Here is a 26850-nt window from a genome sequence, read left to right as displayed (position 1 = left end):
TATTATACTTTAGATTCTAGGGTACATGTGCAGATCATGCAGAATTATTGCATAGGTACATACATGGCAATCTGGTTTGCTGCCTCCATCTCCCTGTTACCTGTATCTGGCATTTCTCCCCATGTTATCGCTCCCCAACTTCCCTACCCCCCACTGTCCCTCCCCTAGTCCCGCCCAACAGACCCCAGTATGTGATGCTACCCTCCATGACCATGTGTTCTCATTGTTCAACACCCGCCTATGAGTGAGAACATGTGGTGTTCGATCTTCTGCTCCTGTGTCAGTTTGCTGAGAATGATGGTTTCCAGGTTCATCCATGTGCCTACAAAGGACACAAACTCATTGTTTTTTATGGCTGCATAGTATTCCATGGTGTTTATGTGCCACATATTCCTTGTCCAGCCTATCATCGATGAGCATTTGGGATAGTTCCAGGTCTTTGCTATTGTGAACAGTGCTACAATGAACATTCGTATGCATGTGCTTTATAATAGAATGATTTATAATCCTTTGGATATATACCCAGTAATGGGATTGCTGGGTCAAATGGAATTTCTATTTCCAGGTCCTTGAGGAATCACCACACTGTCTTCCACAATGGTTGCACTAATTTACACTCCCTCCAAGAGTGTAAAAGTGTTCCTATTTCTGCAGGTCCTCTCTAGCATCTGTTGTCTCCAGATTTTTTAATGATTGCCATTCTAACTGGGGTGAGATGGTATCTCTATGTGGTTTTGATTGGCATTTCTCTAATGACCAGTGATGATGAGCATTTTTTCATATGTTTGTTGGCCTCATATATGTCTTCTTTTGAAAAGTGTCTGTTGATGTCCTTCACCCACTTTTGAATGGATTTGTTTATTTCTTGTAAATCTGTTTGAGTCCTTTGTAGGTTCTGGATATTAGCCCTTTGTCAGATGGGTAGATAGCAAAAATTGTTTCCCATTCTGTTGTTTGCTGGTTCATGCTAATGATTGTTTCTTTTGCTGTGCAGAAGCTCTGGAGTTTAATTAGTTCCCATTTGTCTATTTTGGCTATTGTTGCCAATGCTTTTGGTGTTTTAGTCATGAAGTCCTGGAATATGGTTATGTCCTGAATAGTTTTGCCTAGGTTTTCTTCTAGGGTTTTTATGGTGTTAGGTCTTATGTTTAAGTCTTTAATCCATCTGTAGATAATTTTAGTATAAGGTGTAAGGAAGGGGTTCAGTTTCTGTTTTCTACATATGGCTAGCCAGTTACCACAACACCATTTGTTTTTATTTATTCATTTATCTTTCCTGGCAGATCTTTTTTTTTGTTTGTTTACCTTCATAGTATTCTCTTTTAATTGGGTAATTCCACATTGTCAAATATTGACTGTTTTTATATTGGGTGTCCTACCCAATTAAAAAAATAAAGGTAGAATGACCTGGCAGACAATTCTTGTTGTACCATATTTTTGATATTACAGTAATATTGTATGTGTCTCTCTCATTTTTTAAAAAAAAGCAACCTAATTTTGAAAAGACGGATGATTAGACTACTGCTTACTGGCTCAGGGAAATGTTTTTAAAAAATAGAAATTAATTCTTTCCCCAAGAAAAATGTTAAGGTAAACCTCTTAAAACATTTAAGTCATCAAGGAGGAAATGTGTATTCCTTAAAAAGGGGTCAGTGTTGAAAGAAAATCACATGGCAGACCCCAGTGCACAACAGCTCTGCACCAAAACAGAAACGGGGTCCATAGTAACATAATTACGCTGGAGAGAAGAAAAACCCACACTGAGAAGTCAGGTTTCTTTTAAAACTCCTGTTACAAATAGAATCAATGATTATCTCAGACACAATATTTTCATTAAATGGGTCTATGAATCTTTTTTAATATAAAACATATAAACCACATCCCAATCCTGCAATCTGCCAGCATGCCTTGTTTCTACAAGATACATGCTAGACCATGAGACTACATAGCAAAGGATCTTTAAGAGCATTTGGTTGGGAGAAATAGAAAAAGCAGATCTCAGTGAAGCCTGGACTAGCCCAAAAGCTGAGCTACATCCCTGAACACTAGAGCAGTCTTTGTCTTTTCAGATCCTCACATGTCTTCTTATTCACAACATTCCCACTTGAGTCTTCCTATTCTTCCTCAGTGTAAGGCTGCTATCGTTCTGAAGCCTTCTGCAATTTCACTTTGGCCCACAAGGAGACAGCATCTTCAATTTGTGTCACATTAGCAAAGTGAGCAGTGTTTGGGATGCCCAAACACCTCATGCCATGAGCATGACGCCATTCAGCAAAGTGTTGCTGGAAGGCTTTGGGCCCTGGGTAGGTGTAGTTTCCACAAATCTCACAGTTGTAGTTGATATTTAGGGCATGAAGCTTAAATAGCCGATAGGAAATGGGTTTGCCATCCCAGCCAAGTGGCAGGATTTTGGGGTTGTAAATGATCTCATTCTCTTCATCTTCACTCTCACTCTCACTAATCTGCTCTTCTTCCTCCTCTTCTGGCTCTTCTCCTGTCCTTGCTTGCTTGCGTTGTTCATTTTCATGAGTGAGATGTCACTGTTCCCCAAGAATCTCTATGTATTCATAGATTTGGGCTTCTAGAAAAGCAGTGTCTTTGTTCCTCTCAGTGTCTCACTTGGTGCCTTTTGACTTGGGATTTTTGGCAAACAAAGCGGTATCAAGTGACTCCAGGGACTTTCCTTTGGTACTGAATAGCCTCTGGGCTCGCTCTTCTGCTGTCTCGCCACATTTCAAGCCTAAAGCTAAGAGAGCAGATTTCAATCTGTCCAAACCCAGAGAGGCCAACTCCTCCCAGGAGGAGAATACGGAGAGGTTAAGATGGGCTCCAGCATGGGTCAGAGCACTGCTTGTCTCTTTTGGCCACCCAGGAAGGGTCCCATTCTCCCATTTCTTCTCAAACTCAGTCTGACTCTTCCCAAAAAGTTCATTCTGATCTTGGAGAGGCTTCACTCTTACCTGTGTAATCCTGAAGGTACTCAAGCAGCATCTATAGGTATCTCTTATATTCTGCATTCTTCCTTTCTTTAGGAATGTCAAATAATTGGTCAAAGATGGACAAGTATGTGATATAATCCAGCTTCTCAGATGTCTTCAGGTTAATGTACTTGAGGTATAACAGTCATGGAGATCAAGGTAATGACCATATTCCTCTTCATCTGTGAACTCCACCAAGTTTTGTGTCTCTTCACTTGGATTCTCTCGAGCCTTCGGGAGCGCCTCAAATTCCACTGACATTGGCACATGGATCTTGCTTGGGTGCTTCTGGTGGAATTCCTTCATTTGCTTGAATCTATTATAGAATTCAGCAAACTCATTGGATCCTGAAATGTCATTGAGCTCCTCTTTTGGTAATCCATCCTTATCATCATACAAATCCCTCAGGTTCCCAGTTACCTCCATATACCTATCTTGCATGGCCCAAGTGCAGTGATCAGAACTGATTTGGTCCTGGAGCATGGACTTCTTAGTGAGCATCTCTTTGGCCATGATGCCCATAAGCCGTTCCTTCTCCTCATGATAGTGCCACTGCTGCTCCAGTATTGTCTCCATCTCCACTTCGTGGCAGCCTCTTAATACCAACACCATTTATTAAACAGGGAATCCTTTCCCCATTGCTTGTTTTTGTCAGGTTCATCAAAGATCAGATGGTCGTAGATGTGTGGCATTGCCTCCGAGGCCTCTATTCTGTTCCATTGGTATATATCTCTGTTTTGGTACCAGTATTACGCTGTTTTGATTACTGTAGCCTTGTAGTATAGTTTAAAGTCAGGTAGTGTGATGCCTCTAGGTTTGTTCCTTTTGCTTAGGATTGCCTTGGCTATGTGGGCTCTCTTTTGGTTCCATATGAAGTTTAAGGTGTTTTTTTTTTTTCCAGTTCTGTGAAGAGAGTCATAGGTAGCTTGATGGGAATAGTATTGAATCTTTAAATTACTTTGGGCAGTATGGCCATTTTCATGATATTTACTCTTCCTAACCATGAGCATGGATTTTTTCCCATCTGTTTGTACCCTCTCTTATTTCCTTGAGCAGTGGTTCATAGTTCTCCTTGAAGAGGTCCTTTACATCCTTCGTTAGTTGTATTCCTAGGTATTTTATTCTCTTTGTAGCAATTGTGAATGGGAATTTGCTCTTGATTTGGTTCTTTTTTAGTCTGTTATTGGTGTATAGGAATGCTTGTGATTTCTGCACATTGATTTTGTATCCTGAGGCTTTTCTGAAGTTGCTTATTAGTTTGTATCCTGAGACTCTTCTGAATTGCTTATTAGGAGATATTGGGCTGAGGCAGTGGGGTCTTCTAAATATACAATCATGTCGTCTGCAAATAGAGACGATTTGACTTCCTCCTTTCCTAATTGAATACCCTTTATTTCTTTTCCTTGCCTGATTGTTCTGGCTAGAACTTCCAATACTATATTGAATAGGAGTGGTGAGAGAGGGCATACTTGTCTAGTGCCAGATTTCAAAGGGAATGCTTCCAGTTTTTGCCTGTTCAGTTTTATTATTTTGAGATATGTTCCATCTATACCAAGTTTATTGAGAGTTTTTAGTATAAAGGGCTGTTGAATTTTGTCAAAGGCCTTCCTTGCATCTATTGAGATGATCATGTGGTTTTTGTCTTTGGTTCTGTTTATGTGGTGAATTACATTTATACACTTGAGTATGTTGAACCAGACTTGCATCCCTGGGATGAAGCCTATTGATGGTGATGGATAAGCTTTTTGATGTGCTGTTGGATTTGGTTTGCGAGTATTTTATTGAAGATTGTTGCATCAATGTTCATCATAGATGTGGGCTTGTGGTTTTCTTTTTTAGTTGTGTCTCTGCCAGGTTTTGGTATGAGGATGATGTTGGTCTCATGGAAAGAGTTAGGGAGGATTCCTTCTTTTTGTATTGTTTGGAATAGTTTCAAAAGGAATGGTACCAGCTCCTCTTTGTACGTCTGGTAGAATTCGGCTATGAACCCTTCTGGACCTGGACTCCTTTTGGTTGGTAGGCTATTAATTGCTGCCTCGACTTTCAGACCTTGTTATTGGTCTATTCAGAGTTTCAGCTTCTTCTTGGTTTAGCCTTGGGAGTGTGAAAATGTCCAGGAATTTATCCATTTCTTCCAGATTTACTGGTTTATGTGCATAGTAATCTCTGATGGTAATTTGTATTTCTGAGGAATCGGTGGTGATCTCCCCTCTATTGTTTTTTATTACATCTGTTCAATTCTTCTATCTTTTCTTTTTGATTAGTCTTGCGAGTGGTCTGTCTATTTTGTTGATCATTTCAAAAAACCAGCTCCTGGATTTATTGATGTTTTAAAGGGCTTTTTGTGTCTTTATCTCTTTCAGGTCTGCTCTGATCTTAGTTTTTTCTTGTCTTCTGCTTGCTTTTGAGTTTTTTTTTTATCTTGCTCCTCTAGCTCTTTCAATTTTAATGATAGGGAGTTGATTTTAGATCGTTTGTTTTTTCTCATGTGGGGATTTATTGCTTTAAATTGACCTCTATATAGTGCTTTAAATGTGTCCCATAGATTCAGGTACATTGTACCTTCATTGGCATTGGTTTTGAAGAACATTTTTATTTCTGCCTTCATTTCATTGTTTATCTATTTGTCATTCAGGAACCAATTGTTCAGTTTCCATGTGATTGTGTGGTTTTAAGTGCTTTTCTTCATCCTGAGTTCTAATTTGATTGCAGTGTGGTCTGAGAGACTATTTGTTATGATTTCCATTCTTTTGTATTTGCTGAGGAATGATTTACTTCCAATTATGTGGTGAATTTTAGAGTAAGTACAATGTTGTGCTGAGAAGCATGCATATTCTGGGATTTGAGAAGGAAAGTTCCGTAAATGTCAATTAGGTCTACTTGGTCCAGATATGTGTTCAAGTCCTCAATATCCATGTTGATTTTCCATCTGGTTGATCTGTCCAGTATTGTCAGTGGAGTGTTAAAGTCTCTGACTACTATTGTGTGGGAGTCTAAGTCTCTCTGTAGGTTGTTAAGAACTTGCTTTATATACCTGGGTGCTCTTGCATTGGGTGCATATATATTTAGGATAGTTAGCACTTCTTGTTGCATTGATCCTTTTATAGTTATGTAATACCCTTCTTTGTCTCTTTTGACCTTTGTTCGTTTAAAGTCCATTTTATCAGAGACTAGGATTGCTACCTCTGCTTTTTTTTGTTGTTGTTGTTCTCCATTTGCTTGGTAAATCTTCTTCTATCCCTTTATTTTGAGTCTGTGTGAGTGTTTGCACATGAGATGGGTCTCCTGAAGACAGCACGCTGATGGGTCCTGACGTTTTATCCAATTTACCAGTCTATGTCTTTTGATTGGAACATTTAGGCCATTTACATTCAACATTAATATTGTTATATTTGAATTTGATCCTGCCATTTTGTTACTGGATGGTTGTTTTGCCCATTAGTTGACACAGTTTCTTTATTACATTGTTGGTCTTCTCTATGTGTTACATTTTTGGAGTGGCTGGTACTGGTTCTTCCTTTCCATGTTTAGTGATTCCTTCAGGACCTCTTGTAAGGCAGGTCTGGTAGTGATGAAATCTCTCAGCAATTGCTTTTCCATAAAGGATTTTATTTCTTCTTCACTTATGAAGCTTAGTTTAGCTGGATATGAAATTCTGGGTTGAAAGATCTTTTCTTTAAGGATGTTGAATATTGGCCCCCACTCCCTTCTAGCTTGTAGGCTTTCTGCCAAGAGATCCACTGTGAGTCTGATGGTCTTTCCTTTGTGGGTGACTCAACCTTTCTCTCTGGCTGACCTTAGGATTTTTTCCTTCATTTCAACCCTGGTGAATCTGATGATTATGTGCCTTGGGGTTGCTCTTCTTGAGTAGTATCTTTGTGGTGGTCTCTGTATTTCTTGGGTTTGAATGTTGGCCTGCCTTGTTAGGTTGGGGAAGTTCTCCTGGATGATATCCTGAAGAGTGTTTTTCAGCTTGGATTCACTCTCCCTGTCACATTCAGGTATGCCAATCAAGCATAGATGAGGTCTAAAAAAAAAAAAAAAAAAAAAAAAAAAAAAAAAAGCATAGATGAGGTCTTTTCACATAATCCCATAGTTCTTAGAGGCTTTGTTCATTGCTTTTCACTATTTTTTCTCTAATCTTGCCTTCTCGTTTTATTCCATTGATTTGATCTTCAATCTTTGATATCTTCTGCTTGATCGATTCAGCTGTTGAAACTTGTGTATGCCTCGCAAAGTTCCTGTGCTGTGTTTTTCAGCTCCATCAAGTCCTTTATGTTCTTCTCTAAGCTGGTTATTCTAGTTAACCTTTCATCTAACCTTTTTTCAAGGTTCTTAGTTTCTTTGCATTGGGTTAAAACATGGTCTTTCAACTCAGAAAAGTGTGTTCTTACCCACCTTCTGAAGCCTACTTCTGTCAATTTGTCAAACTCATTCTCTGTCTTGTTTTGTTTGCTTGGTGGTAAGGAGTTGTGATCCCTGGGAGGAGAAGAAGTGTTCTGGTCTTTGATGATTTCATCCTTTTTATGTGGGTTTCTTCCTATCTTCATGGATTTATCTTCCTTTGATCTTTGAAGTTGGTGATTTCGGGAGAAATCTCTGAGTGGACGACCTTTCTGTTGAGGTTGGAGCTGTATTTCCTGTATGAGATTTTTTGTTGTTGCTGTTTTTGTGGGGTGGGGTGGGGTTTTTCCTATAGAGGCACCACTGGGCTGCCTCGGATTCAGTCAAGCTGCTGGGTGGTTTTCCCCTGGAGTTTGTTTATGCAGGTGAGGTTAGCCCTGCCTGACCAATGGCAAGCATCTTTCCTTCTTTGAGCTCGATCTTCCTGATCAGGGTCAAACTGGTGTATTTGCCGCAAAACTCTCTAGTGCACGGGCTTCAGTTTGTTGGGTTTTGTTGGGGTGGGACATGCCAGGCCATAACTCCTGCTTCCCTGCTTTCAACTCTGTATTTTTCTGTGGGACGAGTAGTTCTGTCCCACTGGTATTAGTCCAAACTTCCACCCAGTCCATGCCAACAACTTGCGGCGCCAGGCGAGCTGGAGTGGCTGCTCAGATTTGCATTGACAACCAGCTGCACACCTCAGTCCAGCGGGGCTCTCATGGACCATGGGTTGCAGGAGGGATGAGGGAAGTGCAGGATCTAAATTGGAGCACCAAGGGGGTGAAGTATCCTCCCTATGAGCCAGCTGCACTTTCTGGGTGGGGACGCACCCAACCCTGTCTTGGTTTGCCCTCCCTGGGCTGCTCTCGCCCTGCTTTGGATCACCTTTCCTGGCCTATTTTTAATGTCCTACCAGTCCCACCAAAACCAACCAGCACCTCACTTAGAATCATGGGGTCTCCAGCCCTCTGCATCTCACTCGCTGGGAGCTGCACTCCAGAGTTGCCTCTTCTCAGACATCTTGGCAGACACCCCCGCATTTGGACACATTTTTATGTTGCCTTGTTTTAATCTACATTTTGTCTGTTAATTTCTTATTACAGAAATCAGTTTGCCTTTTTAAAATCTGCACTCATTATGATTAAACTTTTCTATTAATAGCATAATTTAAAATGTTTTACTAGGAAATATCACATACAAAAAGGAAGTGAGTATAAATATAAGGAACAAAGAATAATAACTAAATGAACTCCCATATCTCTACAACCCAGCCTAAGAACTAGAATAACATAACTATATGTTAAAATTCCTATATATGAATACCTCTTCTAGATTCCATGCTCCTCTGTTCATTCCCCAAAGTTACTAACATCTTAAGTTATACCTTCAGCATAAGGCTTTTTTTTTTGTAATTATACCCTAAGTAATACAGTTTACTTTTGAATACATTTGACCATTTTTATAAAAGGAATCATACTACATATTCTTTAGCAACCTATCTTTTTTCTCCTTAAAATTCTGCTTGTGAAATTTATTTATATTAGTACGTTTGCCTTTAATTCTTTCTTTATCACTGTTAAATAATATTCATAAACAGGGTGTGCTGGTTCATGCCTGTAATTCCAACACTTTGGAGGCTGAAGTGAGAGGATTATTTGAGGCCAGGAGATCAAGACTATCCTGAGCAGCATAGCAAGACCCGATCTCTAATTTTCAAAAAATAAGTTAAAAAATAATATTCATAGGATGGATACAATACCATTTATACATTCATTTCCCTGTTAATAACAACTTCTAGTTTGTTTCAACATTTTATTACTATCGATGTTATATTTTTTAGTATATGTTATCTAGTACACATGTTCAGATTTTTTCTAGAATGTATACTCAGGGGTTATACTTCCAAATTATAAGTACATCTTCAGCTTTACTGAATAATGCCAAATGGTTTTCTAAAATAGTTACATATATTTGAATATAATATATTCTCTACCTGGATGATGGCTATCTATTATTGTGTAATTATGTCACTTTGCTTCTTGATATGTTTCCTTGAGTCAAATATTCTTTTTAATCTGAATTTTATTGCTTTATTAATTTTCTTTAAATTCTTGTTTTATTTCATCTATATTCTTTGACTTATATATTCCTTTGCACTTTCTCATTTGATTTGATCCTTGAAATAACACTGAAGAATAGGTACTATTATGATTCCTATTTTATAGGTAAAGAAATGGACTCCCAGGAAATTATACATTTTGGCCACAGTCCACAGCTAGTAAATGGAGGATCCAAAACTAGCAACCAAGTCTTTCACCTCCAAAATGTTTGCTTTTTCCATGCTTTGAGACAGACTATAAATAGTTGCTATATTGTATAGTACAGCCTCTAAGACTAATTCAGCTTCTGAACTGAACAGGAATAAACAAACAACACATCTGTAGCACATGTAACTTACTGAAAACCCTCCTAAATGAGACAAGAACAGCAGCATACCAGGTGGAATTACTGCCTTGATCTACCTTGGAACTTACCCTGGTATTTAAAAGGATGAATTCTACTGCTGCTACCATCTAAAGTATGCATGTACATGTGTATGTATGTGTTCTAAGCAGTGGATACAAATGACAGTACTATTGACATATACTTTAGAAACCCAATTTAATAACAGGGAAACAGGATTAAAGCAAGAGTATGATGTGAGTTTGCTTGGGCCTTGATGATGTCTGAGAAGAGCCTTTATTTGGAATATCCCTCCATCCTGGGCTCTTAGAAAAGGACCAGGTCACACAGGGTAGACCTGTGCAGCAATTAATGTGGTGGATGATGGAACCTTGCTCTGTGTTAGGGGACTTTTCTAGCACTTGTAGCAGCATAGTGAAGTTCATTTATTCCTGGAAAGGATATTTCTCCTGAGTTGCAGTTTTGGAAGGATGGCGTATGAAATGACAGACAAGCAAAAGATAACCTATACTGAGAATGTTATAAACCAAAGAAGAAGTGAGGCAGCAAGACTGACTCAAAAAACAGTCATGCGTCTAGACTTAGCGGCCCTAATATATTAGTCAGAGCTACTGCTGGTTGAATTTATGTCCTATTTTCAAATATCTTTGTCAAGGAATTGTAATCAAACCTAGGATAATGAAATAATTATCTTCATTGTTTCCTAAAGATTGATCTAGGGAGATGCATATATATCCAGTGGGGGGAAAAATACTGCAGAGTATTCAAATAAGTTTGGATGTCTTTAATTTAACCAAGCCAAGAGTTTTCTGTAGAATTCCTCAAAACTATTAATATGCTAATGTACTCTGAATTTGTAAGAGGGATATATATTACAAAGAAGTTCTAAGTTATTTGATCATGAAGCTCTTGTGTTCATGGACTCCTGGAACATATTTGGAGAAATTTTGCTTTCTCCTAATCATAAAATATTCAAACTAGAAGAAGCCTCAAGACAACTCCAGTTTTAAGCCCCAATTTTACAAGAAAGAAAACTAAAATTTAGATTTAAGTGACTTCCCCAAGGTCACATAGCTCTTTGGTGATAAAAGTAGAGCTGGAATTTTAATCTCTAGATTCCCGATCTTGTGTGAAACTGATCAAAACTAGATTAAGTCACAAGATGCAGTGGCCTGAAGGCAGGCCTATTTGTTCCCTTCTAGGCATGTGATATATTTTTTTTTTACCAGTGAGAATAATGAGACCTAAAATTATTTCCTGTGTACCCAAAATTATACTTCTGAAAGCTCACAAAATCCTCGCTCTGAAACCTTATTACATCTCTTCTGTCCCTGAAGATTCAAGAGTCTAGGAGTATCCTCTCTAAATTCTGCATATAAGGCCTACATCACAGATATTCAGGGGAATATCTTATTATATTGCGCCCTCCAGCAAAACTTAGAGAACAGGTCCCCTTCCAGCATCCTGTTCCGAGTTAATGAGTCTGTAGAAAGAAGCAATTTTATACATTGAGGTTATCTGGACAGCCGTAGACCCTATAAGCAGAATTTAGAGAGGGCTTGAAATTTAGAAAGGGGACCACCTTTCTGGTAAGCAGTGGGATAGTGTATACCAAAAACCTTTACCAGTTTTATACCCTTTAACTTTAAAGGAAATAGCAGAAAGTACCTTTTCAGATTTAATTGCGTTATTATTTGTCAATACACTATTTTAGTAGAAATTTGAAATAACTTGAATATCCAATTATAGGAGATATCAAATAAATAAATCAATACACATTTATGAAATGCTGTATAGCCAATAAATTTATGTTATAGAACCATTCATGGAAAGATGTGTAAAACAGAGCTTCCCAACAAGTATGCCAGGTACTGAAATTTTGGTATCCTTTGCCCTTATGGCAGGTAGTCAGGGTCTACTGTGACCAGAGTCCTTCATTCAAATGTCTCAAAATGCCAGGTGTAGTGGCTCACACCTGTAATACCAGCACTTTGGGAGGCCAACGGAGGGGGGGATCACAAGATCAGGAGTTTGAGACCAGTCTGGCCAACATGGTGAAACCTTGTCTCTACTCAAAATACAAAAATGTGCTGGATGTGATGGCAGGTGCCTGTAATTCCAGCTACTTGTGAGGCTGAGGTAGGAGAATCGCTTGAACCTAGGAAGCGGAGGTTGGAGTGAGTCAAGACTATGCCATTGCACTCCAGCCTGGGTGACAGAGCAAGACTCTATCTCAAAAAAAAAGGCAAGCAGGTTCTTCTTTTACCCAAGTATACCATAAAATTATTTGTTTTTTTTTAAATGTGTGCCATGATGTAAAAATGTTCAGAAAACTGATCTAAAATGTATTGCAGGGAAAAAAATTACAAGTTATTATTACATTAAGATTTGAGATATACTCCAATGTCTGATTGAAAATCTACCTTGCCTACATATGGAATACTAGTAATTTTTATGGTTTTGTTTATTTGCATTTATCTTTTTAAGTGAAAAGTATATATATATGTATATGTATATAAAGGCATATATATATATATATATTTGAGATAGAATCTCACTCTGTCACCCAGGCTGGAGTACAGTGGCACAATCTCAGCTCACTACAACCTCCTTTCCCTGAGTTCAAGGGGTCCTCCCACCTCAGCCTCCTCAGTAGCTGACATTTCAGGCGTGTGCTTCCATGTCTGACTAACTTTTTTTGTATTTTTAGTAGAGATGAGTTTCACTATGTTGGCCAGGCTGGTCTCAAACTCCTGAACCTCAAGTGATCTGCTCACCTCAGCCTCCCATAATGCTGGGATTACAGATGTGATCCACCGGACCCAGCCAAAAATATTTTTTAATAAAAATAACATAATAATTTTAATGCTTATATAGCTCTTAATATGTTTTATTTGGTATGATCCTCAAACAAACCTATGAAGTAGTCTCTGCCATCATTGCTTTCATTATATCAATGTCATTTTAAATTCCATATTTGAAGATAATAAGAACTGAACAAGTTGGTGCTGGCAGAAGAAAGTAGAAAGTAAATATGTCTAAAAGGTAGAAATAAGAAAATATAATAACGAATTATCTGTGGGAACTAAGTATTACCTCCAGGACATTGGGGATTGTGGTATTAACAACCAAAACAGAATCATGGAAACACAGTATCTCACAAAGATTTTAAGGGCAAACTCAGAGAAGTGATTTGTGTTCAAGAAGCAGCTGAGTTTTGCTGTTTAGTTGTTATTTAGAAATTGACAAAATTCACTCGTGAAAATGTTCAGTTTATTGTTGGAACTCAGCTGAGAGGACAAAACTAAAGGTGTAGCTTGGACAGTCATTCGCAATGGAGCCACAGTCAGAGCTGGGCAGGAGAATTGATTCTCCTGGGAAGAGCATAGAGAGAAAATCAGGATGCCAAAAGCTCAAACCTTTAGTCCTTGTCTCTGCAGAACTCCCAGGGACTTGACTTCTGTGTGTGGAATGATGATAGAATAGCATTCTAAAAGTCTAAGAGTTGTTGGGCATGGATGAATATTGACATTGGATGACATGTTCAAATTGCTTTCATTATTCTTCCAGAGATCAGAGATTATCTGATTTTTAAAAGCAAAGTAAGAAAGACATTTTGTATGCTAACAGGGCATGTGTTGGTGAGCAGCACTCTAGAAGATAGGATTAAATGTTATAAGTTTCCTAGCCATTTGAAGAAGTGATCAGAAATTGAGAAGGTGCCACTGAATCATAACAAGTGCATGGTACATTGCATTTAGGTTGGCCAAAGGGATTAAACTCCAAACATACAAAATGGATGGACGCTGACAGGCTATAAATACCATGAGCAAAGATCTGCAAGTCTCAAAAAGGAACAACTTGAAAAGGAACGTGCTGTATATATTTATGCTGGCATATGTAAGATGTTTATTAGAAAATATGTTTTCAGGCATCAGAAAGACATAGAATAATTCAATCACCTAGTCACATTTGGCATTCAGAAGAAATACATTAGAAACATAATAAATGTATTTCTCTTCAGGGTCCCTATTTTAAAACAGTTTAAATTTATTAAAATATCAAGGATGTCAAAGAAAATTAATACATGACTGTAAAAATGTACTCCTAAAGAAAGCTCAGTAATCATGGTATTTATCTTTGACATCAAAAGACCAAGGAAAAATTTAATAAGGATCAAGATCATTGGCCTGGGTGCAGTGGCTCACACCTATAATCCCAGCACTTTGGGAGGCTGAGGTGTGGAGGATCACTCAGGCCCAGGAGGTTGAGGCTGCAGTGAGCCATGGTCACACCACTGCCCTCCAGCCTGGGCTACAAAGTGAGACCCTATCTCAAAACCAAGCAAAACAGAAAAGATTTTTAATCTGTGGAAGGTTATTGTACAGAGTTGTTTGACATCTCTATTGCAAGTAGAACAATGGGAAATAAACTGAATCCATGAGTTTTAAAAATCACCCCAAATATATATTTGTATGTATATACACACACAGACTACACATACTGCCATTTTTACACATATATGTGTATGTTTGTGTAAAGAGTCTAGAAATGAGTACATTAAAATATTAATAATTATTTCTATCTAGTAGGATTATAGGTGTTTTTATTTGTTTTATATCTGTATCTTTTCCAAAATTATCTATATTAAACATGCAATTTTTGTGTAATAAGAAAAATAAATAATTTTTCTTTAGAAGTGTTTATAGAAACAAGTGTTACTTCTTTCTCCTTCCTGTCACATTCTCAACCCTTAATCTATAAAACTCATTTTTCATAAGATTCTGAATAACAACATTTCTGGCACCCTGTTTTATCTTTTTCAGATGCTAGTGAAAAACAATCGTCTTTCAGACAAGATCATTGTTTTGCCAGGAAAAAATTGACGACATCTCACTTCCTGAGGCTGTACATGTGATCATTTCCGAACCAATGGGATACGTGCTGTTCAGTGAAAGGTTGCTAGAGAGTTATCTTCATTCCAAAAAACAGCTAAAATCAAATGGTAAGTAGGCCCACGCTTGGTTTAAAAACCAAGATAACTTCTCTGTAAAAGTTTGCCAAACTGTTTCCCCTACAACTGGTTCTGTACAGAAAGGAGGAGAGAGCATTTCTATTATACTCAATTGTTTGATTTTCTAATCTCATTCTTCCATAACAAATTAACTAGTCTCCAATTATAAGAACTCAGGTATGCTGCACAGTATTCTACATGGTATAGACAGCCAGGTCAGAGTTCTGTGTTTTTTGTCCTAGTTCAATCCCTTCATTCGTTAATGAACTTGGGCTAACACTTGACCATTTGGCTTTGGTTTCCTCATTTGTATAAAGACACTATTACACATAATCTCTAAAGCCCTTTCAAGTGTTGGACTTCATAATGTGAGAAACTCTCTGAGGTCCACTTGTTCTTTTTGACATATTTTTCCCTACTGTATTTCTCTCTCTGTCTATGGTCACTAGACATAGTCAAGATAATATTAAATCCAATATGCTTTTTGTGCTTTCCAAGCAACTGCATGTGCTAAGCAATTTCAATAAATTATTTTATAAAATCCTTAAAAAGTCTGATTGATTAAAGTTTTTAGTTTATTTGAGGGATTAGCCTTGAAGCTAATTTTGCAACCTTCCCCAAGGGACATTTGACAATGTCTGAAGGCATTTTTGGTTGTCACAGTGGCAGCAGAGGCTGGGGTACTGGCATCTAGTAAATAGGGACAGAGATGCTGTGAAGCATCCTTCAGTATATAGGACAGTGCCCTACATCAAAGAATTATCTAGCCCAAAATGACAATTGTGTATGATTGAGACCTGGGTTAGCAGGGGGTGGGGGGCAGGTATTGTTATGATCCCATTTTATAAAGAGAAAACTGAGACTTGAGAAAAAGTAACTTGGCAAGAACAAACACTTAATAATTGGCAGGCCAAGAACTGGAGCCTACGTCCATCTGACAATGAAGCCTCCACCCATGACCTCTGCGCACACACTAACTTTCCACTCTTCACCAGAGAAAGTAGACACCTACCACCAGAGGGTGTTTTCAATTAAGGCATAGATGATAACTGGCCAATTTTAGAAGTTGCATCTCTCAGGAGAATTGCAGCTTCTTACCCCAATTTTATTTACTTAAATTACCAATGTTGTGGCTCCCTACCTTAAGATTCAATGAAAACAAAATAGTGGACAACCATGCAACTCATAGATACCAGCATGCATATAAGTGAAGTTTGAAGTTTATTTATAATTTCCTACATGCTTCAAAATTCAGAAATAGGCACCAAAAGAAAATTCGTATAAAAATAAATAAGCTCAGGCAAAGTACACCTGATGTCAGGAACTTCATTAGCAATCTTGGGGTGCTCTGGGAAGCCTTGTGTGTATGCAACAAAATTGAACCATTGGAGATGAAAATCAGGGTACAAAGTGGCTTGGGTTTCCTCCTCAGCACCCCCAGGAAGAATTTTTATAGTGTTTTTCCTGTACTTTTTCAGAGGGTTAGGTGCTTTTGTATGATGAGATTTATAATGTAGTTCATTAATGTGCATCAACTGAGCCCCTCTTAAGCTGAGTATTTAGATAATATCTGGGTATCTTTTTTCCCCGGATATTTGAAATGGATATGACATTTGATACTGGGCTATATGTCCTTAGGGAAGTAGAAATGAATACTGATTTTATTGGCTTTCTAGCCTGTGTATTCCTCGGGGAAGAGTGATTGATTTTTTTCTAATTATTTATATATTCCATCAAAATAAGACATAGTTTAAAACATCAGTTAATAATAAAAAGGCTTATAATGAAAAATAGTAGCCTACTGCACACCTCTTTCTATCCTCAGACTGCTCCCCAAAGGCAACCACTTTCAACTTTGTCTGTTGTTTCTTCTATTATTTACCCACATATTCCTATCGAAGATGATTAGATTGTTATTCTTGTCACTCTCTGCTTGAGAATTTAGCTTTCCTGAATAGCAGCCCCTTCCTTCCTGATGTACCTGCCCCGCCCCCATCCTCTCAATATGTTTAGATAGGTCCTCAGTCCTTTATCCCAACCCTTGGGGCCAGATATACTTCAGAATTCAGAATCTGAAGGACTTTCGAAAGTTAATACAATCACATGCCACGTATTACTTAATTCTCCCAGTGGGATCTGAGGTAACACTCTGTAATGAAACACATTATATTCCTGCAACAAAACATATGAATACTGATACCAAGTGGAATAAATAAGGATTACAAATAAATTCTCGTGTCAGTTCAGGTTAGGTTTTGCCATCAAATGATGCTGCTGCAAACTTAGAAAAATCTGTTGCTTTTCAGATCTCAGAATTTAGCATAAAGAAATATAGATCTAGATCATTATTTGGTTAAATCAAGAATCGATGTTTACAGTGTTATAATGTAACTATTGTCGAGTGCTGAGTCAGGTGGTATATTAGATGCTCTATGCTTATGTGTGTTTTCTCATACAATCTTTTGTTTTCCCCAGAGTTAATTGTCTTGGTTTCTTTTATAAGCTTAGTGTTTATGGATTCATAGCTAAGTGTTTCCATGCTCCAATAGATCTGACAGATGCCTATCAATATGTATTCTTCTGTTGCTCCCTTCCATTCAGTAGTCTTCTGGCCTTCTCTAGCAACATGAACTGGGTGCTCTTCAGCCCTATTGCATGACTGCCATACTTTGAGTTTCCATCATCCTTCTTTTGTCTCCCTCTTTGTTAGTTTACGACATCATTTCAGCAAAGGATATTCTCTACGAGCTTCTGGAGAAAAAAAGCTTGAGAAATTACATTTTGTTGTTGCTGTTGTTCTGAGACAGAGTCTTGCTCCGTTGCCCAGACTGGAGTGCAATGGTGCAATCTCGGCTCACTGCAACCTCCGTCTCCCAGGTTTAAGCAATTCTCCTGCCTCAGCCTCCTGAGTAGCTGGGATTACAGGCACGTGCCACCACACTGAGCTAATTTTTGTATTTCCAGTAGAGACAGGGTTTCACCATCTTGACCAGGCTGGTCTCAAACTCCTGACCTAGTGATCCACCCACCTTGGCCTCCCAAAGTGCCGGGATTACAGGCATGAGCCACCTAGCCTAGCCAAGAAATTACTTTTATCAACTTCTTGTATTATTATTTGGTCAAGAATTTAACTTAAAAACAATTTTTACTCAATATTTTTAAAGTTTGGTATTTTGTTTTTTGTGTTTGGTTTCTGTCTGCAAATGTTGCTATTGAGAAGTCCACTGCCATTCTGGCTTCTGCTTCTTTAGAGTGACATAGTTTTCCCCTCTAGATACTTTTAGTATCTTCTCTTTATTTCTAGTGTTCTAGTGTGAATCTTTTTTAAGTTCTTGTGCTGGAAATTCAGTGAATATGTTTAATCAGGAGGCCGATTTTCTTCTCTTGGAATTTTCAAAATATTTTACCTTTGATTTTCTCCCCTCCATTGTATCTGACATTCTTGGAATTCCTATTAGGTCGAGGCTCATAACATCATCCTCTAAAGCTTCCCGAGTTTACACAAGCAGTGATACATATTACTTCGCTGAGGTTATTTAATATCCATCCGTCATCTTGAAATTGAAAAACCACCAAGTAATCATTATTGTTTTGATACCAATGCCTGAGATTTAGATGGGGACATATGAATGAGGTTATAATCATGCTTTGACCCTGGCCACTTCTGAAAATACCCTAAATAAAATAATCTGTTTTGTTTATGAAAAGCCACGTAGTTTAAGGATGTGCACTGACTATCAGATGAGATTCCATCCCTGGATTTTGCTCTACTACTTGTTAGCTCTTGATGTTGACCAAGTCACTTACATTTCTCTGTTTTCTTGCTTATAAAATGGGTATAATAATAGAACCCACTGTATGTTGGTATGAGAATTAAATAAATTAATGCATGGAAACCCCTTGAGAAAGTACATGATAAGGTTATCATAACTGAGAAATTTTAGCTATTATTGTTGTTTTTATGACAGCCTCTCTGGTGTCTTAAGTCAGCTCTATTTCTGAAATATAGTTAATAGTTCCTCTTTCTTCCACGTACAATTTAATTAATGGCTATAAAAAGATTTTCCCTAAAATTGCAAGAGTAACAATGCTGATTGTCAGGTCTGCCTACTCAGAAAGGCCCTACTTCAGGCATGCCAATCTAGGTGCTTATTTCCCCACTGAAGGATCTACCTTTCCTGTGGTGATTGTGGGTGCCAAGAACTAAGCACACATGTGTATTTCCCAGCATGAAGATTGGTAAGCATCCATGTGAGCATAAATCCCAACAGCACCTAAAAAGACAGGTGGTTGATCTGATTCTCTATGTATGAAGTCTGAGAGTGAGAAAAATAATGTGATGGGAGGATGGGATTTTGATTGTTTTTAAAGCTAAATTATTTTTACAATAAGTAAGATGTTGAATGCGTAAATGAATGAATGAATGAATGTACCCAGAATCTGCAGGACATACAGAAAGGAAAAAAGCTAGTGGGTGACAAGGCAACTGCCAGGTTAAACAGCTTGCCTGAGTCTCTGCAAGTTTATCACTGTATAGCTTTGTGACTTGCTTTGATATTATTTTCTATAACCCCTCCACTCCTCTGCCTAATTTTTTATGCTTACATTGAGATAAAAGTATATTTTATCCTGTCGTGTCATAACTGAAGCAAATGAATGGAATTGGTCTCAGGTGGCAGGTGAGTACAGCTTCAATCAGAAAGCAGTGGAAGTTGACTTCTGGGTCTGTTGTGTTTTGCTCATTAGGAATGGTGTTCCTGACATTCAGCGACATCCACTTGGCCCCTTTTTCTGATGAACAGCTCTATGTGGAACACTTCTCCAGAACCAGTTTTTGGTAATGTCCTTTTCCCCTCTCGTCCTTTCACTTCAGAGTAAACCAGAGCTTTTAAAACTATTGTTATTTGGGGTCATATGTGTATTGTTGGAGGAGGGAGCGGCGAGGCACCTGTCCCGTATACTGTAGAATGTTTAGCAGAATCCCTGTTTTCTACCTACTAAACGTCAGTAACATCTTCCCCCCAGAGTTGTGGCAACCATAGATGCCCTCCAGACTTTTCAAATGTCCCCTTGCAGGTCGAAATCACCCCTGGTTCAGAATCACTACTCATAAATCAGAGACAGGTGAAAGGAGCTGTTGATGCATATCAAACATCCAAAACGCTGTCCTGCTGCTAAAACAACAGCATCCCCCACTCCACTGCCTGCTGTCCTCCCTTCCCATTTTTCACCATCACTCTTTGACTCAAGGCAATGGCTTCTGTTAGGACTTGACTTTGACAGAGAACATAGCAATCAGTACACTTGATAAATGAATCGATCAAACTTTTTGGACTTTTAATGGGAGATTGGCTTCTGGGCAAATTTCACCCCCCTGAGATTCAGTTTCTTTATGTGTAAAATGGGAACTGATACAAAAGCTCCTGCCAGTTTTAAACCACCATTGGTTCTAGGATTCCTTTCTGAGAACTGGTTTTTATAAGAAGAAAGAAGGAAGGAAGGAGAATGGGAAGGAGAAAGAGCAGATATCATCGTGTTGGAATGTTACGTGTGTGGGAGGAGCACAGCCATGTCCTGCAGGGAGTCAGGGTGGATCCTCAAATTTAAGGTTTGACTTTGGTCTGAGGCATACAGGGCCTTACAATACAGAGAGGTCCAAAGTTGATTTCTGGGTTTTTCTCTTTATAATCATAGAGAAGGGACAGCAAATAAGAGGTACTTTGGTTTCCTGGGTTACTAAGCTCTTTGAAGAGTAGGGTCAAATGGCTGATTTTTCTTTCTATTTTTTGTGGCAAAATAGATTTTCCTAGCACAGATTCAGAGCATTTTGTGGTTTTGTTGAATCTGCAGTTCTGAGATTCTAAGCCGCAGGCTCTCCCATGGGGGGTGAGTGGCTTCTTGGTGTGTATATATATATGTATGTCAGGTGGGGCAGGGGGATGGAGCAAGATTATTTACCTTAATAATCACCAATCTGTGAGATTGTCCTGACCCTAAACGATTATATTTTAAACGTGACCTCCTGAGGCAATGCAGAGATGAAAGAGTTACAAATTTTAAGCAGCAGAATAGACCAGACCAACAAACTAGAGGTTTGTCGTCCAGGTAGTCCTTGGGTGACCTTCCAACCATACCATCTGCTGCCATCTTACTAACTTGAGGATGTTAATGATCACAGTGGTTTGACTCAGATTTCTATCGTATGCCAACATGCTGCTATTTATTCCATCTAGAAATGAAAAACAGAAACAAAAACAAAACCCATTCTTCTGTAGATGTCGCTTTCCCAGGCAGCCATGGCCAACTCTCGAAGCCCCTTTGCAGCAAAATTCCTCAAAAGAGTTGTCTATACTTAGTGTCCAATTCCCCCCTTCCATTTCTCACTGGAGCCATTTCTCCAGAACCACACTTTTCAAGGTCATTAGTGCCCTGACCTCCACACTGTGAATTCCAGTGATCAACCCTCACTTCTCAATTTATTTCACTTACAGGCAGCATTTGAAACACTCTTTTCTCCTCTCTTGCTGACACTTTCTCAACCGGCAGCCACTTCACTGTTACTTGTCTCCATAAGCCCCTGATGTTGGAGTGCCCCGGGACTCAGTGTTTGGACCTCTTCTCTATGCTGACTCCCTTGGTGAGCTCACTCATGTTGTTTTTTTTCTTTTTTTCTTTTATTTGAGATGGAGTCTCGCTGTCACCCAGGCTGGAATGCAGTAATGCAATCTCATCTTACTGCAACCTGCACCTCCTGGGTTCAAGCGATTCTCCTGTCTCAACCTCCCTAGTAACTGGGATTACAGGCACGTGATACCACACCTGGCTAATTTTGTGTAATTTTAATAGAGACAGGGTTTCGCCATGTTGGCCAGGCTGGCTTCAAACTCCTGGCCTCTGGTGATCTGCCTGCCTTGGCCTCCAGAAGTGCTGGGATTACATGTGTAAGCCACCATGCCCAGCCATTTACCCGTTTTCCTAACTACAAATACCATCCATAGGCTAATAGTTCCCAAGTGTCTCTCTCCAGTACAGACATATCCTCTGAACTTCATATTTTCCTAGCCAGCTGCCTCCTGGACGTTCCCCCCTTGCAGAAATTTACCATGTGCGAAATTCAAGTCCTGATCTCCCAGTTACCACCCAAAACCTGCTGTATTTGTTTTTCTGTCTCAACTGATAACAACTTTATCCTCTCCATCATTCAGGCCAAGAACTTTGAAAGCCTCTCTTTCTTTATCTCCTGTATCCAAACCATCAAGTAATTCTATTGGTTCTGTTTTCAAAATATATCCAGAATCAGACAAATTTTTATTGTACTTACTATTTCCTCTTTATCTCAACGCCATCATCCCTCATCTAGATTACTGCAATAGCTTCTTACCTGTCTATTCTCAACAGAGCCAAAGCCTTGCCGTAGCTTCCCTGTAGTCTGGCTCCCGGTTGCTCTCTAGACTTATTTCCTACTACCATGTTCATTCAGCTCCTGCTGCACAGGCCTGTTTGCTGATCCTCAGACACATCAGGCACACTCCCAAGTGAGGGCCTTCGCATTTGCTGATCCTTTTACTTTGAATACATTTTCCTCAGTGTTCACATGGTCAATTCCTTTAACTCCAAAAAGTTTTTGTCCAATGCCACCTTCTCAGTGAGATCGACCTTGACCATCTTATTTTAAATTGCACCCATACCCCTCCCAACCCTTCTTTTTCAATTCCGTGTTTTTCCTCTAGCACAGCATTCTAAAAGACGTATAATCCCTTCATATGATTATCTACAGTCTGTATCCCTCTTGATAAAATGTAAGCACTGCAAGGTCAGCAATGCTCAGTTTCCACTGATGAGTCCCAAGCACCCAGGACAAGTGCCTGCCACGGGGTAGGCTCTTGGTAAATATTTCTGAATGAATTAAAAACTTCAGTATGTCCAAACACGTGCATGAAAATAATTATTAAGATTTTAGTGGATATATTTCTAATTTTTCTATCCTTTCTTTACAAAAACAGAATCTTAAGTACCATTTTATAGCTTGATTTTTTTTTCACTTTGACAATACTTTAACATGTTCTCATATCATTTACATACTTCTATCTGAAGAGTATTTCTTTTGTGACTCATAATTTATTAACTCAGGTTTCAATGTTAAATATTAAATTATTTTCATTGCCATTTTAATCCTATGGATTCTATAGCAAACCACACAGAGGTTTCAATATTCTATAAGAATACAGAATCCTATAGAATTCCATATCCTAAATTCTTTAAGAAACAACACAGAAGTGAGCATTCTTTCATGGAAATTTTGGTGTACATTCTGATTATTTCCATAGGATAAATTGCTAAAAGCAGAATTACTGGACCAAAAAATGTGAAGAAGGAACTTATAAAAAATTATTCTTATATATTGCCAAATTGCCCTCTAGAAAAGTTTTACCAATTAACACTTCCACCAGTGGTATTTGGGAATGTCTGCTAAGTCTTGCCCATACGGGATATGCTTTTTAAAATGCCAATTTGATTTGCAAAAAAAATGGTGGCCAGTTTATTTTTAATCTGTATTTCTTTGATAGCTGGTGCATTTGAATGGTTATTTTTAGTCAACAAACACGAAAATATTTTTAAAAATATATAGTTATCAAAATTCACAGCCTTTGCTTTCCTTCTAATTCCTCTCCCTTTGTGCGGTTTCTGCATTGGCCGACTGGCATTTGGGTCTCTTGCTGCTTTGATCCAGGAAACAGGTGGTGAATGCTTGCATGATTTCTGTCAGAAGAAGCAAAGAAGTGGATATGTACGCTGGGGGTAGGGTGAGGAGTGATGTAAAAAATAAGTTTGGGTGAGTTTCGAAGGAGTGAGCTGTGAGATTAAGGAACAACTAACAGGCTGAACAAGCTCATCAGATGCAATCAGTTTTCAGTCCTCACCTGATTTTCCCATAGTCAGCACTTGACACAGTTGACTCTTCACTCCTCCTCTCAAGCCTGAACCTGTTTTTTCTCCTACCTTTCTGGCCCCTACTTCTCAGTCTCCTTTGCTGATTCTTCCTCATGGCCCAAATCTTTAACATTGGAGTGACTCCAGGTTTCTTTCTTACATGTCTTCCCCTTTCTGTCAACACTCACTGTCTTACTTGATCTCATTCTGTCTCTTGGCTATAAATACCATCTTTATGTTTACAACTCACATAGTTAGAACTCCAGCCCAGACCTCTGCCCAGAACCACAGACTTGGGTGTCTAACTGGCTGTTGACAACTCTCCTTCGATGTCTTTAACATGCTTAAATGCAAGCTACTGATCCTCACCATTTCCCCACTGCCCACCTTTGCAAAACAAAAAACAGCCCTGTGTCAACTATAGTCTTGGCAGCAACCTTCTAACTTAAATCCTCTTTTTAACAACCAAAATGCTCTTGATGAAACATAATTCAGATTGTATTATTTCGCTGTGTAAAGTCTTCTAGTGGCCTCCCTGCTTCTGCATAATGAAAGTCAAAGTTCTCATCAGGGATGGGAAGACCATACATGATCTCGTTCTCACCCTGATACACCTCTGACTCTGTTTCATACACTTCCTCTCTTACTCTCTCTCCCCTCTCGCCTCACTGACTGGCCTCTTTGCTTCCCCCGAACAAACCAGGCATGCTCCTGCCTCCCTGACATTCGCTCTGCCCAAGACACAGACAACCTGGTGTCTTCTCTCACCTCCTGCAGGTCTTTGCTCACATGCCACCGTCCCAGAGAAACCTTCTATTAATTATGAACTGTAATCTCTTTCCTCCTGCAAGCCTGTACCACACTTGTCAATTCATTTTTCTCTACAGCTCTTAACACCATCTACCATATTATATGTTTTTATTTACTGTCTATCTCCCCATGAGACAACAAATCCCTAACTGTGGCTGTTTAGTGTACTGCTATATCCCAGTCATCTAACCTGACTAACAGCAGTTGCTGCATACATTTTTGTTGACTAGAAGACTAATGCGTGAATCTGTAAAAATTCTGTCTATATTAAGGACATTAAGACTGTCATATTTTCTTCAGAATTTCCAGCTTGTCTTGTAATTTTATTTGTGACAGCTTTGACCAGAACAACTTAAACTTTGTATGTAGCTGGATCTATCAATAATTATTTTTTATTGTAACCTTATTTTCCCTTGTAATTTCTTTTAGCTCTCCCCACCCGTTACTTCCTAAAATTGGTATTAACATTAACTTCCTTCTACTTTTTTACTTTTTCCTTTTTTAAAAAAGTTTTTACTTTTCTATGTAACATTTAAAAAAATTTGCGTTTAACTCTAAAATTCATCTTACTATTTAGTGTATGATAACCGTATAACTTTATACTTTACAAATAACTAATTATGAGTCTCTCTTAGTAGAGCAAATTACTACATTCTGATGCTAGTAGCAGTCACCTATAAAATTAATAATTTTCTTTTATATGATGATTCCTTGGGCCCCATTAATTAAGGGGCTGCAAAGTGTCTCTTGAGAGTAAGGCTCATCATAAAGAATCATCATTCCCAGCTGTAACTCTTCTTAATGTGATAGGTACCTCCAGCACTATTGAAAATAATTGTCTCAGTGGTTTTACGCCAAAGCCTATAAATACAATTTTAAATGGATTCTCATATGAAGAAAAATATATACATGGGATCTATTAAAAGGATGAGCCAGATATTGTCAAGAAGCTTGAGACTGAACTATACTGTTTTATGACATTTATTACAGTTGTAGAACATAAAAGCACAAACAAAATAGGTAGCAGCTAAAACCCAGATGAATCAGACTCTAGATCCAGATGGAACTGTGTTTAATTCTTGGTTCTGTCAGTTACCAACTGTGAAGCCTTAGCGAAGTTAATTTAATCTCTCTGAGATTAATTTCAATCCATTAATCGAAGAAGATAATTTTACCTACCTGGAGATGAATAAATTTCAGGGATGGATCCTCTACTTGTACTTTCCTACCATAATAGCCCTTTCTTCGTGGGCTAGGTTACCAAGGTGAGGGTTCTTCCAGATGCTGAATATGTCTATGCCAGTTATATATTCAGGGACTGAAAAGATAATCATAGGGTTGGCATGAAACTATTGGACACACTGTGAGATGGACTTCATCCAGAACTCCACTTGCTACCTATCCTCCGTAGCCTTCACTAACCAGAGACATTCTAGATTTTTTGGTATCAATATCAGCTCAAACTTCTTATCTAGCATTTCCCAAAAAATCTAAGTATATTTCCTTCACCACAGTTGCTTTGTCATATAAACCCAGGCCTCTCTGGAGAAAGAATGGGGAATGTTTATGGTGTGTCCTTGTGGTGGCAGTGAGAGTCCTTCTTCAAGAGGACTGGGACTCTACTTAAGAGTCCAGTAGACTCTTAAATCTGGACCACATGGATCTGGAAGTTGGGTGAGGGACTTAATCTTTTCATGAGCCAGCCATTTTTTGCCATACAAATTGAACAGTATCCTGGCTGACTGTCCATCTATTTTACCTCTCTAGTAACAGTAGGATATATTAACCCCAAAGATCCTCGTAGGTCAAGGTGCCCAACTGCTCCTCCAGCCTAGCTTCTTACACAGTAATTATGCTGTTCTTGCCCAGGCCAGAAAATTACTGCATTCCTCTTCTGATATTCTGAAATTGCATCCAAATTGTGCATTCAGAGCATAATTTAATGGCAGCAAAACCTACCACCATCTTTCATCTACCAAGGACAGCTACTCTAAGCTTTTCAAAGATGCCACTGTTGCCTCACCAGTTTTTTCCCTATTACCTTGTAAGAAGAGAGTTCCCTGTTCTTAGGTCTTCTATTACATCCCTCTAGCATTTCCATGTCCCTGAGCCTTCTGACCCCTTCCTCACTGCCGCAGAAGTTCTGGAATCTCCACCTCATTGACTGCAGGCCATCATGATGACCAAGCTTCAAAATGACATCTAACAGACTATTAGGACTGACTTCTGGTGTCTTGTTAGAATGCTGCATCTATGAGTGCCCCATTT

At 38.7% G+C, this 26850-nt stretch overlaps 1 long non-coding RNA gene and 1 pseudogene across 1 annotated transcript in view; one reads left to right on the top strand and one right to left on the bottom strand.

The window, feature by feature from the left end:
- Positions 1 to 19738, top strand: part of LOC108281453 — a 64864-nt gene extending 45126 nt beyond the window's left edge. Inside the window, exons 2-3 of the long non-coding RNA XR_001815998.2 lie at positions 14654 to 14832; positions 19588 to 19738. This is a non-coding gene — a long non-coding RNA (uncharacterized LOC108281453). The remainder of the gene's footprint in view (positions 1 to 14653; positions 14833 to 19587) is intronic.
- LOC108281425 lies at positions 2037 to 3554 on the bottom strand (annotated as a pseudogene).
- Positions 19739 to 26850: the final 7112 nt, after the last annotated feature.

This window comes from Cebus imitator, unplaced genomic scaffold (genome assembly GCF_001604975.1).
Source record: "Cebus imitator isolate Cc_AM_T3 unplaced genomic scaffold, Cebus_imitator-1.0 Scaffold227, whole genome shotgun sequence".
Classification (NCBI taxonomy): domain Eukaryota; kingdom Metazoa; phylum Chordata; class Mammalia; order Primates; family Cebidae; genus Cebus; species Cebus imitator.
This window is presented reverse-complemented; position numbering and strand designations above follow the sequence as displayed.